The sequence below is a fragment of the Ylistrum balloti genome, unplaced genomic scaffold (assembly GCF_031769215.1).
Source record: "Ylistrum balloti isolate Yb309-2 unplaced genomic scaffold, AGI_CSIRO_Ybal_v1 Utg370544, whole genome shotgun sequence".
NCBI classification, from domain to species: domain Eukaryota; kingdom Metazoa; phylum Mollusca; class Bivalvia; order Pectinida; family Pectinidae; genus Ylistrum; species Ylistrum balloti.
The window spans coordinates 668,703-681,144 of record NW_026782345.1 but is presented as its reverse complement, the minus strand read 5'-3'; positions in this window follow the sequence as shown (position 1 = coordinate 681,144).

Sequence of the window (12,442 nt, the reverse complement as noted above, 5' to 3'; positions counted from 1 at the left end):
ATGTTGACAGGTCGGAGATGATTGGGGCGGGAGGTAATAATATTGACAGGTCGGGGAGGATTGGGGCGGAAGGCAATAATATTGACAGGTCGGGGAGGGTGGGGGTGGGGGCAATAATGTTGACAGGTCGGGGAGGATTTGGGCGAGGGCAATAATGCTGACAGGTCGGGAAGGATTTGGGCGAGGGCAATAATGTTGACAGGTCAGGGAGGATTGGGGCGAGGGGCAATAATGTTGACAGGTCGGGAGGGTGGGGGCAGGGGCAATAATGTTGACAGGTCGGGGAGGGTGGGGGCGGGGGCAATAATGTTGACAGGTCGGGGAGGATGGGAGCGGGGGCAATAATGTAGAAAGCTCCTGGAGGGTAGGGGCGGGGGCAATAATGTTGACAGGTCGGGGAGGGTGGGGGCGAAGGCAATAGTTTTGACAGGCCGGGGAGGGTAGGTGCGGGGGCAATAATGTTGACAGGTCGGGGAGGATTGGCATGAAGGCAATAGGTTTGACAGGTCGGGGAGGATTTGGGCGAGGGCAATAATGTTGATAGGTCGGGGAGGGTGGGGACGGGGGCAATAATGTTGACAGGTCGGGGAGGATTAGCGCAATTTACAAGGTGATTTTAGCGATACAACAACAAAGAATGGTAACTTTTTGAATGGATTCACATTGATTTCAAATCATTTGATATGTGCATTGATTGCAGCCATTACTTTAAAAATCAGTTGTCAAATTATTACAGCTTTTTCAAGTGTCATAAAATGCTTGATGCTCGGCATATGTGTGCTAAAAGAAAAAAAACCTTTTTATTCTCTATTTTAGAAATGCAGTTTTACATAAATTACAAGTTACAAACTATGCTTTACACAGTAGGATTAAATAAAACGGGTGGTGAAGGGAAGAATGGAGCAATCCATGCTGACATGGGGAGGGGGGAGCAGTAGTGATCATGTGTTTGCGATTTGCATCGCTTTTTGTCTCCAAGGTATCAGAAAAAAGGCGGTAGAGGTTTTCCATGTTTTGATAAATACACAATACTATTGTGTAATAAACTAATTTGAAAATCGGTTTAAGTTTTTATGTCTGTACTGTGTGAGGACCAGGGACGTTTTGTCTTCGTACATTAATGTATTAAAACGTCCGTGGTGAGGAGACAGTGCTGGGGAAGGGGAGGGGTATTTGTCATGTCATTGATGTAAGTATAAATATATTTATTGGAATTTACAGGTTTATTGTGTGCATGTAGTCCGATTTATTCCGACATTCTTTCGACTTTCGCATATCGGCTTGCGTCTTTGTAAAAAGTGATAGAAATAGTCGGCTTTTAAACTATAATTGTGGAAAGAATCTTCTAATACTCCCTACAATGATCCAAAATGACAGTTTTCGACGTTACTTATTGACATAATACTATTGTAAAGTTAAAACTATGAGGTCTCAGATAAATCTATAAAATTGATTGATTGAGATCGAGTTGTAGAACAAAATCTTTACTGTACTGGAGTCGTAAATTATCTCTTTCTCTGTCGTAAGGAGAAGTATTTGTAAAAAAATGTGTTGCGACATAAGCTCCTTGTGTTTCAATGCAGGTATTTAAGAAATATTGAGTTAACTAATTGACGTGTGTTTGGTTATCTCTTTGTGTAGATAGTTCCAAATAATTCTCGCCACCGATTTCTAGCTTACTGATCCTTGATTATAAGTTCGGTATACCGACAGCTGTTAAGCATTTTAGCAATTTAAACATGATGAATGTCAGTCAATGGCTTTACGCGTTATTCTGGTTACTCAAATGTCAGTTATACGGGTCTAACACGTCACAAGGACAAGCTCTCATCTCCCAGAGCATTTAACATAAGTTGTTCTGTTTCCATATGTTTGATAACAGTTACCATTTAAGCAAGACAAGTATTATCCTTGATATTAAAGGAGTTACGATCACTATCGCAAAAGTGATTGTCACCCGTGGAGTATAGAGGATGGTCAAGTACAGTGTTGTGGTATCGCACAACGCACCAATAACTCCGTGAGCCTTTTATGTTTACAAAATAACTGAAAAATGATGAGTAATACAGAATTAATGAAAATAGAATTTACTCTCTCACGGTATGAGATTTAGATGATTCATTGGGTAGACAAAAAGATATTTCCATTTAATGTTTACGCTTCCAACAGTTTCTGATTGTCACGGTCACGTGGCAGGTACGATTACTTTATACCCACCCGAATCATCTCGATACACAAGCCTCGCTTCCAGTTCATCGGAAAAGGCTCTGCTGTTCCTTACAAACTTCCGGGCCTTACAATCATTGCTTTCAATAGGCTTTAGATCTCCTTGTCATCTTAATGCGCCAGTTCCTAATTGTTATACCTGGGCCTAGTCACTTTACATACAATCACCCGACTTGTCTGTATTGTTGGGAGAAGGAACTAATCTATATTTTTCTATCAAGTTTTGTTTCCGGCTTATTCTAAGCATCTACGCTCGAAAAACTATCAGTCCTTTGATTATAAGAGTACAGTTCGCTGCGGTATTTGTAGTTATCGGTGTTTTGTGTCTGGTTAAGCTCGGAACGTGATGATGGTTTTACCACGTTGCGTGACGTCACTACTCGTCTACAATACTGTAGAATGTCGATGAACATGCGCGCCTATAAACTGACATCGCGTTTCTTTCTCTCAGGCTCACCCAATAAACTGACTATTTCTGTACAGGTTTAGCCACCCGATAAACTGACTATTTCTGTCCACCAGGCTTAACCACCCAATGAACTGACTATTTCTGTACAGGTTTAACCACCCAATAAACTGACTATTTCTGTACAGGTTTAACCACTCGATAAACTGACTATTTCTGTCCATCAGGCTTAACCACCCAATAAACTGACTATTTTTGTACAAGTTTAGCCATCCAATACACTGACTATTTCTGTCCATCAGGCTTAACCACCCAATAAACTGACTATTTCTGTCCATCAGGTTTGACCACCCGATAAACTGACTATTTCTGTCCATTAGGTTTAACTATCCAATAAACTGACTATTTCTGTCCATCAGGCTTAACCATCCAATAAACTGACTATTTCTGTACAGGTTTAACCATCCGATAAACTGACTATATTTGTCCATCAGGCCTAACCACCCAATAAACTGACTATTTTTGTACAGGTTTAACCACCCAATAAACTGACTATTTCTGTACAGGTTTAACCACTCGATAAACTGACTATTTCTGTCCATCAGGCTTAACCACCCAATAAACTGACTATTTTTGTACAAGTTTAGCCATCCAATACACTGACTATTTCTGTCCATCAGGCTTAACCACCCAATAAACTGACTATTTCTGTCCATCAGGTTTGACCACCCGATAAACTGACTATTTCTGTCCATTAGGTTTAACTATCCAATAAACTGACTATTTCTGTCCATCAGGCTTAACCATCCAATAAACTGACTATTTCTGTACAGGTTTAACCATCCGATAAACTGACTATATTTGTCCATCAGGCCTAACCACCCAATAAACTGACTATTTTTGTACAGGTTTAACCACCCGATAAACTGACTATTCCTGTCCATCAGGCTTAACCACCCAATAAACTGACTATTTTTGTACAGGTTTAACCACCCGATAAACTGACTATTCCTGTCCATCAGGCTTAACCACCCAATAAACTGACTATTTTTGTACAGGTTTAACCATCCAATAAACTGACTATTTCTGTACAGGTTTAACCACCCGATAAACTGACTATTTCTGTCCATCAGGCTTAACCACCCGATAAACTGAATATTTCTGCCATTAGGTTTAACCACCCGATAAACTGACTATTTCTGTCCATCAGGCTTAACCACCCAATAAACTGACTATTTTTGTACGGGTTTAACCACCCAATAAACTGACTATTTCTGTACATGTTTAACCACCCGATAAACTGACTATTTCTGTCCATCAGGTTTAACCACCCGATAAACTGACTATTTCTGTCCATCAGGCTTAACCACCCAATAAACTGACTATTTCTGTACAGGTTTAACCACCCGATAAACTGACTATTTCTGTCCATCAGGCTTAACCACCCAATAAACTGACTATTTCTGTCCATCAGGTTTAACCACCCAATAAACTGACTATTTCTGTACAGGTTTAACCATCCAATAAACTGACTATTTCTGTACAGGTTTAACCATCCGATAAACTGACTATTTCTGTACAGGTTTAACCATCCGATAAACTGACTATTTCTGTACAGGTTTAACCACCCGATAAACTGACTATTTCTGTTCATCAGACATAAACACCTAATTGACCGACACTGACTCAAATTCTCCTACTGGGTAGGTTGATAGTTTCCAATAGACCAACTTTTTCTGTTCATCAGAATCAACTAAAACAGACCAATACTTTCCCTTTATGGAAGTCCAACTTCCCGAATGACCAAAGGTTTAGCTTACTCAATTACCCGATCGAAGGACATCTTTTATTAAGAATTCGCAACAAGTGACCCGTTAAACCACATATACTTCAGAAAGGCGGCTATAAAAAAGTATCCCATATGCATTCATTGAAACGCACTTTTAGCCATGGTTTTGGTGTTAGATATGTGTCGGTGGAATCTCTATGCATGCTGTGTTGTTTTGTCGTAGGTCGATGGTTAAAAAAACTGCCTTAACGTAAGTTCGTTATTTGTAACAGATCAATTAGCAAAGTAGGTAGAGCGCACAACTGTATTACTGCAAGGTTGTACACATAGAATTGCACTCTGGAAGCACTCTGGAATTAGTTAGTGTTAACCAGTGATAGGTGAAAAACTTTAAATTGGAATTCAATAAAATTCGAAACATTCTTTATCATGTGACAGTAGTTGGTTATCTAAGGAGGCATCTTTGTGTGGTAAGTTGACAGTGGTACTGTAAAAATTCACACAAACCAACCAGTGAGTAACTAGGCAATACTTTTCACTATTTAAATAGTTTAAAATTAATTCATTAAACGAATATCTCAAGGAATATTGATGAAGAACTTCAATATTATTAAAGAATTTGACGAAAACTAATTAGGCCATAAAAGATTATAAAAAAAGATGATAGAAATGCCACAGTACCTATATTTACGTTATTTAAGGCTCCTGATTGACGTGAAATTTGCTATTTTTTCCGTATGTTACAAATGCACGTATGATTTGATCTCAGAAACTTTTCTGTCAGTTACACAAGATCGTTCCAGCTTTGCTGTTACACTGGTTCCTTGCCGCCATAATCGCTTGCAGCTTGTTATTCAAAACAAAATCTATGATAACGGTCGCTAAAACACGGGTACTGATCTGCCTTGTCAGATAAGGTACTTTCCAAGTCCATTTAATACCGATAAAGTTAAGGAAATGTTTTAATGTGCGAAACGTTAACATGATTTCTCCAATTTTCCCACTTTAAATTGAAACTATACTTCTCAAAGTGTTAATGCTTAACTTGATCTTATCTTCAATTTTTGCCACTTCGTATTTCTTTTTTTAACTGTTTGAATAATAATAAAAAATAGCGCATTTTAGAAAACCGCTGGTAAACACAACCGCTGCTTCACGAGAAGTATAAAAAATATTAACTTACCAGAAAGGCTGATCATCAACATCTTCAGAGTGAGTGGAATCATTTTGATGTAACAGATATTCCAAACTTGTGAATTGTATTGGAAGGATGGGTCACATTATACCGGCGTAGTCATACCCCGGCTGTTGACACGTAATGATTAAAAGTAGGAATCAATATTTTAAAAAATGTATTTCCCAGATATGAGATGTCGGTCCTTCACCAGGTGTCCGTCCGTCCTGGACGTGACGCCCTAGACCACCGAGTATGTAGCTAGTATATTATCTTCGATAAAAAATTAACACAAATGAACAGAAAAGTAAGCTAATGGAATTTTGCCTCGATTTTTTAAGACAGATGTGAGTTTGGGGTCAGTTACTCTCCCTACCCCGTAAGTGGCAAATCATCCTCGTGACGATGTGATTGACAGGGCGAACGCGTGCCACAGATCTTTCCACCAGTCAGCGCACGTGTGAGATGATACGTTCTAATACCATGGCTTCTGCTACACTACAGGAACAGAGAGCGCAGTGGCTGCTGTCAGCACACGACATAGCATCAACAGGTAGGCTCTATACAGGCAGGACTGATCTGGTCCCCAGCACGAAAACGTTGCTGCCTGACAGTGATAAATCAACAGGTATCTTTTTGTCATTTTTCGTTCAGCCCACTGATTTGACCACACTACATGTCAGAACATTTCCAAAGCTTTCATTTATTTTTGCAGTAATAGAAGAAATCTACCATACGTAGTAATCCTTTAACGGTGATATTCAAAACCGATCAGATTCAACAATCGTTTTGACGTTTCTAACATAAACCCTTTCATACGAACGAATTTATTTGACACCATGACTTGAAACGTATCAAATAGAACAATGACAATGAATGAATTTAACAAATGGTCTGGACAGGTAAGTGTCCCTTTAAAACATATCAATATGTATGTAACATTGTACAGACCCGCAGTTTTCGTTGTTCAGCAAACTGTTAACAGAATCAGCTTTCATGTCATTTGTTCATTGCGTTCTCTTGATTTTTAAGAAATTGGCCGTCTACCATTGACATGAAATGTCAACTTTGTGGGATTTTTATGGAAGAAGTGTATATTTGTTTGTCTATATTTTATCTTTTGGTTTGTTTTTTTCTTACTTTTTGTATATGTCTTTTTTTAAATTATGCTGTCCGAAGGGAGAGCATCTAGTTGCAGCTTTGTCTGTCCTTCCGTCTTGTTTACGTCAAACTTCGTAAAATCAAAACAGATTTGTCCTGCAGTTTTAGTTAAAATGTCTTCCTTTAGACTTAATCATTATGTCAGAAGTTATATATGTTCCTCTAGAAAGTCCATTCGTAGTTACATATAACATTGTCATAGTTAGTGACAGTAGTTGATAAGAGCCAAGCTCAATACCGTTAACATTTCCTCTACCCAGAATATGATGCAACGCAGAAAAAATCTTCCGGAAGTGGAAAGGCATGGAGCATACATTGTACGTAACTGAATCCATCTGATACCAATTTTAATGGGGAAAAAACTAAGACATTTTCGCTTTACTTAATCTCTTCATCTTACTTTTATTTTCGTTTAACATAATGATGATTTTTACGCAAATGAAATTGGAACCGGGGTGAATTGATAAGTCATTTATTTCTTCAAGTATCCGGCATATGACTCCAAACAATATCATGACGTCACAAACGTTATCTTCGCAATAATTGCGCGATCGATCACTCACTGTAGCGCGCCGAATTCTTTTCTCAAAGTATTGACTAATTTTACGTTTCGATATTTTTCTTGATATATTTCTTCAACGGAATGTGATATATAAACTTCGCTGTTAGCTTCACTTTACTTCGCTGTTAGCTTCCACTTTACTTCGCTGTTAGCTTTCACTTTACTTCACTGTTAGCTTCACTTTACTTCGCTGTTAGCTTCACTTTACTTCGCTGTCCGCTTCCACTTTACTTCACTGTTAGCTTTCACTTTACTTCACTGTTAGCTTCACTACTTCGCTGTTAGCTTTCGCTGTTAGCTTCCACTTTACTTCGCTGTTAGCTTTCACTTTACTTCGCTGTTAGCTCCACTTTACTTCGCTGTTAGCTCCACTTTACTTCACTGTTAGCTCCACTTTACTTCGCTGTTAGCTTCACTTTACTTCGCTGTTAGCTCCACTTTACTTCGCTGTTAGCTTCCACTTTACTTCGCTGTTAGCTTTCACTTTACTTCGCTGTTAGCTCCACTTTACTTCGCTGTTATCTTTCACTTTACTTCGCTGTTATCTTTCACTTTACTTCGCTGTTAGCTTCACTTTACTTCGCTGTCCGCTTCCACTTTACTTCGCTGTTAGCTTTCACTTTACTTCACTGTTAGCTTCACTTTACTTCGCTGTTAGCTTCACTACTTCGCTGTTAGCTTTCGCTGTTAGCTTCCACTTTACTTCGCTTTTAGCTTTCACTTTACTTCGCTGTTAGCTTCACTTTACTTCGCTGTTAGTTTCCACTTAACTTCGCTGTTAGCTTTCACTTTACTTCACTGTTAGCTTCACTTTACTTCGCTGTTAGTTTCCACTTAACTTCGCTGTTAGCTTTCACTTTACTTCGCTGTTAGCTTCACTTTACTTCGCTGTCCGCTTCCACTTTACTTCACTGTTAGCTTTCACTTTACTTCACTGTTAGCTTCACTACTTCGCTGTTAGCTTTCGCTGTTAGCTTCCACTTTACTTCGCTGTTAGCTTTCACTTTACTTCGCTGTTAGCTTCACTTTACTTCGCTGTTAGCTTTCACTTTACTTCGCTGTTAGCGCCACTTTACTTCACTGTTAGCTTCACTTTACTTCGCTGTTAGCTTCACTTTACTTCGCTGTTAGCTTCACTTTACTTCGCTGTTATCTTTCACTTTACTTCGCTGTTATTTTCCACTTTACTTCACTGTTAGCTTCACTTTACTTCGCTGTTAGCTTTCACTTTACTTCGCTGTTAGCGCCACTTTACTTCACTGTTAGCTTCACTTTACTTCGCTGTTAGCTTCACTTTACTTCGCTGTCCGCTTCCACTTTACTTCACTGTTAGCTTTCACTTTACTTCACTGTTAGCTTCACTACTTCGCTGTTAGCTTTCGCTGTTAGCTTCCACTTTACTTCGCTGTTAGCTTTCACTTTACTTCGCTGTTAGCTTCACTTTACTTCGCTGTTAGCTTCACTTTACTTCGCTGTTATCTTTCACTTTACTTCGCTGTTAGCTTCCACTTTACTTCGCTGTTAGCTTTCACTTTACTTCGCTTTTAGCGTCACTTTACTTCACTGTTAGCTTCACTTTACTTCGCTGTTAGCGTCACTTTACTTCGCTGTTAGCTTCCACTTTACTTCGCTGTTAGCTTCACTCTACTTCGCTGTTAGCTTCACTCTACTTCGCTGTTAGCTTCACTTTACTTCGCTGTTAGCGTCACTCTACTTCGCTGTTAGCTTTCGCTGTTAGCTTCACTTTACTTCGCTGTTAGCTTCACTTTACTTAACTGTTAGCTTCACTTTACTTCACTGTTAGCTTCCACTTTACTTCGCTGTTAGTTTTCGCTGTTAGCTTCACTTTACTTCGCTGTTAGCTTTCGCTGTTAGCTTCACTTAACTTCGCTGTTAGCTTCACTTTACTTCGCTGTTAGCTTTCGCTGTTAGCTTCACTTTACTTCGCTGTTAGCTTTCGCTGTTAGCTTCACTTTACTTCACTGTTAGCTTCACTCTACTTCGCTGTTAGCTTCACTTTACTTCGCTGTTAGCTTCCACTTAACTTCGCTGTTAGCTTTCACTTTACTTCGCTGTTAGCTTTCACTTTACTTCACTGTTAGCTTCACTCTACTTCGCTGTTAGCTTCACTTTACTTCGCTGTTAGCGCCACTTTACTTCACTGTTAGCTTCACTTTACTTCGCTGTTAGCTTCACTTTACTTCGCTGTTAGCTTCACTTTACTTCGCTGTTATCTTTCACTTTACTTCGCTGTTATTTTCCACTTTACTTCACTGTTAGCTTCACTTTACTTCGCTGTTAGCTTTCACTTTACTTCGCTGTTAGCGCCACTTTACTTCACTGTTAGCTTCACTTTACTTCGCTGTTAGCTTCACTTTACTTCGCTGTCCGCTTCCACTTTACTTCACTGTTAGCTTTCACTTTACTTCACTGTTAGCTTCACTACTTCGCTGTTAGCTTTCGCTGTTAGCTTCCACTTTACTTCGCTGTTAGCTTTCACTTTACTTCGCTGTTAGCTTCACTTTACTTCGCTGTTAGCTTCACTTTACTTCGCTGTTATCTTTCACTTTACTTCGCTGTTAGCTTCCACTTTACTTCGCTGTTAGCTTTCACTTTACTTCGCTTTTAGCGTCACTTTACTTCACTGTTAGCTTCACTTTACTTCGCTGTTAGCGTCACTTTACTTCGCTGTTAGCTTCCACTTTACTTCGCTGTTAGCTTCACTCTACTTCGCTGTTAGCTTCACTCTACTTCGCTGTTAGCTTCACTTTACTTCGCTGTTAGCGTCACTCTACTTCGCTGTTAGCTTTCGCTGTTAGCTTCACTTTACTTCGCTGTTAGCTTCACTTTACTTAACTGTTAGCTTCACTTTACTTCACTGTTAGCTTCCACTTTACTTCGCTGTTAGTTTTCGCTGTTAGCTTCACTTTACTTCGCTGTTAGCTTTCGCTGTTAGCTTCACTTAACTTCGCTGTTAGCTTCACTTTACTTCGCTGTTAGCTTTCGCTGTTAGCTTCACTTTACTTCGCTGTTAGCTTTCGCTGTTAGCTTCACTTTACTTCACTGTTAGCTTCACTCTACTTCGCTGTTAGCTTCACTTTACTTCGCTGTTAGCTTCCACTTAACTTCGCTGTTAGCTTTCACTTTACTTCGCTGTTAGCTTTCACTTTACTTCACTGTTAGCTTCACTCTACTTCGCTGTTAGCTTCACTTTACTTCGCTGTTAGCTTCACTTTACTTTGCTGTTAGCTTCACTCTACTTCGCTGTTAGCTTCACTTTACTTCGCTGTTAGCTTCACTTTACTTCGCTGTTAGCGTCACTTTACTTCGCTGTTAGCTTTCGCTGTTAGCGTCACTTTACTTCACTGTTAGCTTCACTTTACTTCGCTGTTAGCGTCACTTTACTTCGCTGTTAGCTTCACTTTACTTCGCTGTTAGCTTCACTTTACTTCGCTGTTAGCTTCACTTTATTTCGCTGTTAGCTTTCACTTTACTTCGCTGTTAGCTTCACTTTATGGTAATATCGATATTCGTGTGTTTATTTCATATTATTGCAGTCGGTTACATTTAGGCATACAATTAGACTTCCTTATCATTTTAGCGACCAATTTGGTTTATAAAATCAATGCGATGCCTATTATGGTATTTCTTGATATGCTTATGAAAAAAACCTTTAAATTTAAGTAATGTAAATAAGCTGGATGAATATTCTAATAATGTACATGTAAATGCTGTGTTGAAGATTATTGTGTGCTATGTATTACTCCCTTGTCTTTACTACTCCCTCTATATTTGTGGACCGTACTCCAACTTGAACTTTGTGCTATTGACAGTTGGTCGACTGGTGTGGGTATTGTATGTCTAATATATTTTCAACATTTACTCTTACGTTGTGGAGATATTGAAAGTAATCCGGGTCCTGGTAGTTCATCCCTTTCTGATTTATCAATTCTTAACCAAGATTATCTATCAGTAGTGCACTACAACGTTCAGAGCCTATTACCTATAAAGAATCTTTAGTGAACTACATCAATATGATATCTTATCCTTTACTGAAACTTGGTTATCACCTACAACAGAAAAGTCCGGCGAACGCCTTCTTTCTAAATTTCAGGACCCATTTGTAAAATCTCGGTCTGATATCAGTGGGGGTATTGTCGTGTATGTTAATAAAAATATTACTGCGATCCGCCGTTCGGAATTTGAAATAAATAATCTAGAATGCATTTGGGTAGAACTGTAGCTTAACAATAAAATTATAATGCTAGGAACTTTTTATAGACCTCCAAACTCTGAAAATTTGAATTTAATTGACCATTTTATTGACAGGGTTGCTAACTATAAATGTGATAGTATATTGATAACAGGTGATTTCAATGAAAATCAATTAGCTACTAACCCTTATCCTATTGTTGATTTAATGTATCGATATAATTTTATTCAACTTGTTGATGAACCTACTCATTGTACAGAAAATTCATCCTCTCTTTTAGACATATTTATCACAAATAGGCGTTATTAAGTAAGTTGTTGTTGGATAATGTTTTTTACCTGCTGAGACTAGATATCACTGTCCTATTTATACATATGAGACTAGATATCACTGTCCTATTTATACATATGAGACTAGATATCACTGTCCTATTTATACATATGAGACTAGATATCACTGTCCTATTTATACATATGAGACTAGATATCACTGTCCTATTTATACATATGAGACTAGATATCACTGTCCTATTTATACATATGAGACTAGATATCACTGTCCTATTTATACATATGAGACTAGATATCACTGTCCTATTTATACATATGAGACTAGATATCACTGTCCTATTTATACATATGAGACTAGATATCACTGTCCTATTTATACATATGAGATTAGATATCACTGTCCTATTTATACATATGAGACTAGATATCACTGTCCTATTTATACATATGAGACTAGATATCACTGTCCTATTTATACATATGAGACTAGATATCACTGTCCTATTTATACATATGAGACTAGATATCACTGTCCTATTTATACATGTTTAGATGTTGGTCGTAACACTTTGAATTCAAGTTTTCGAAGGCATATATGGTTATATACAAACGGTGACTATA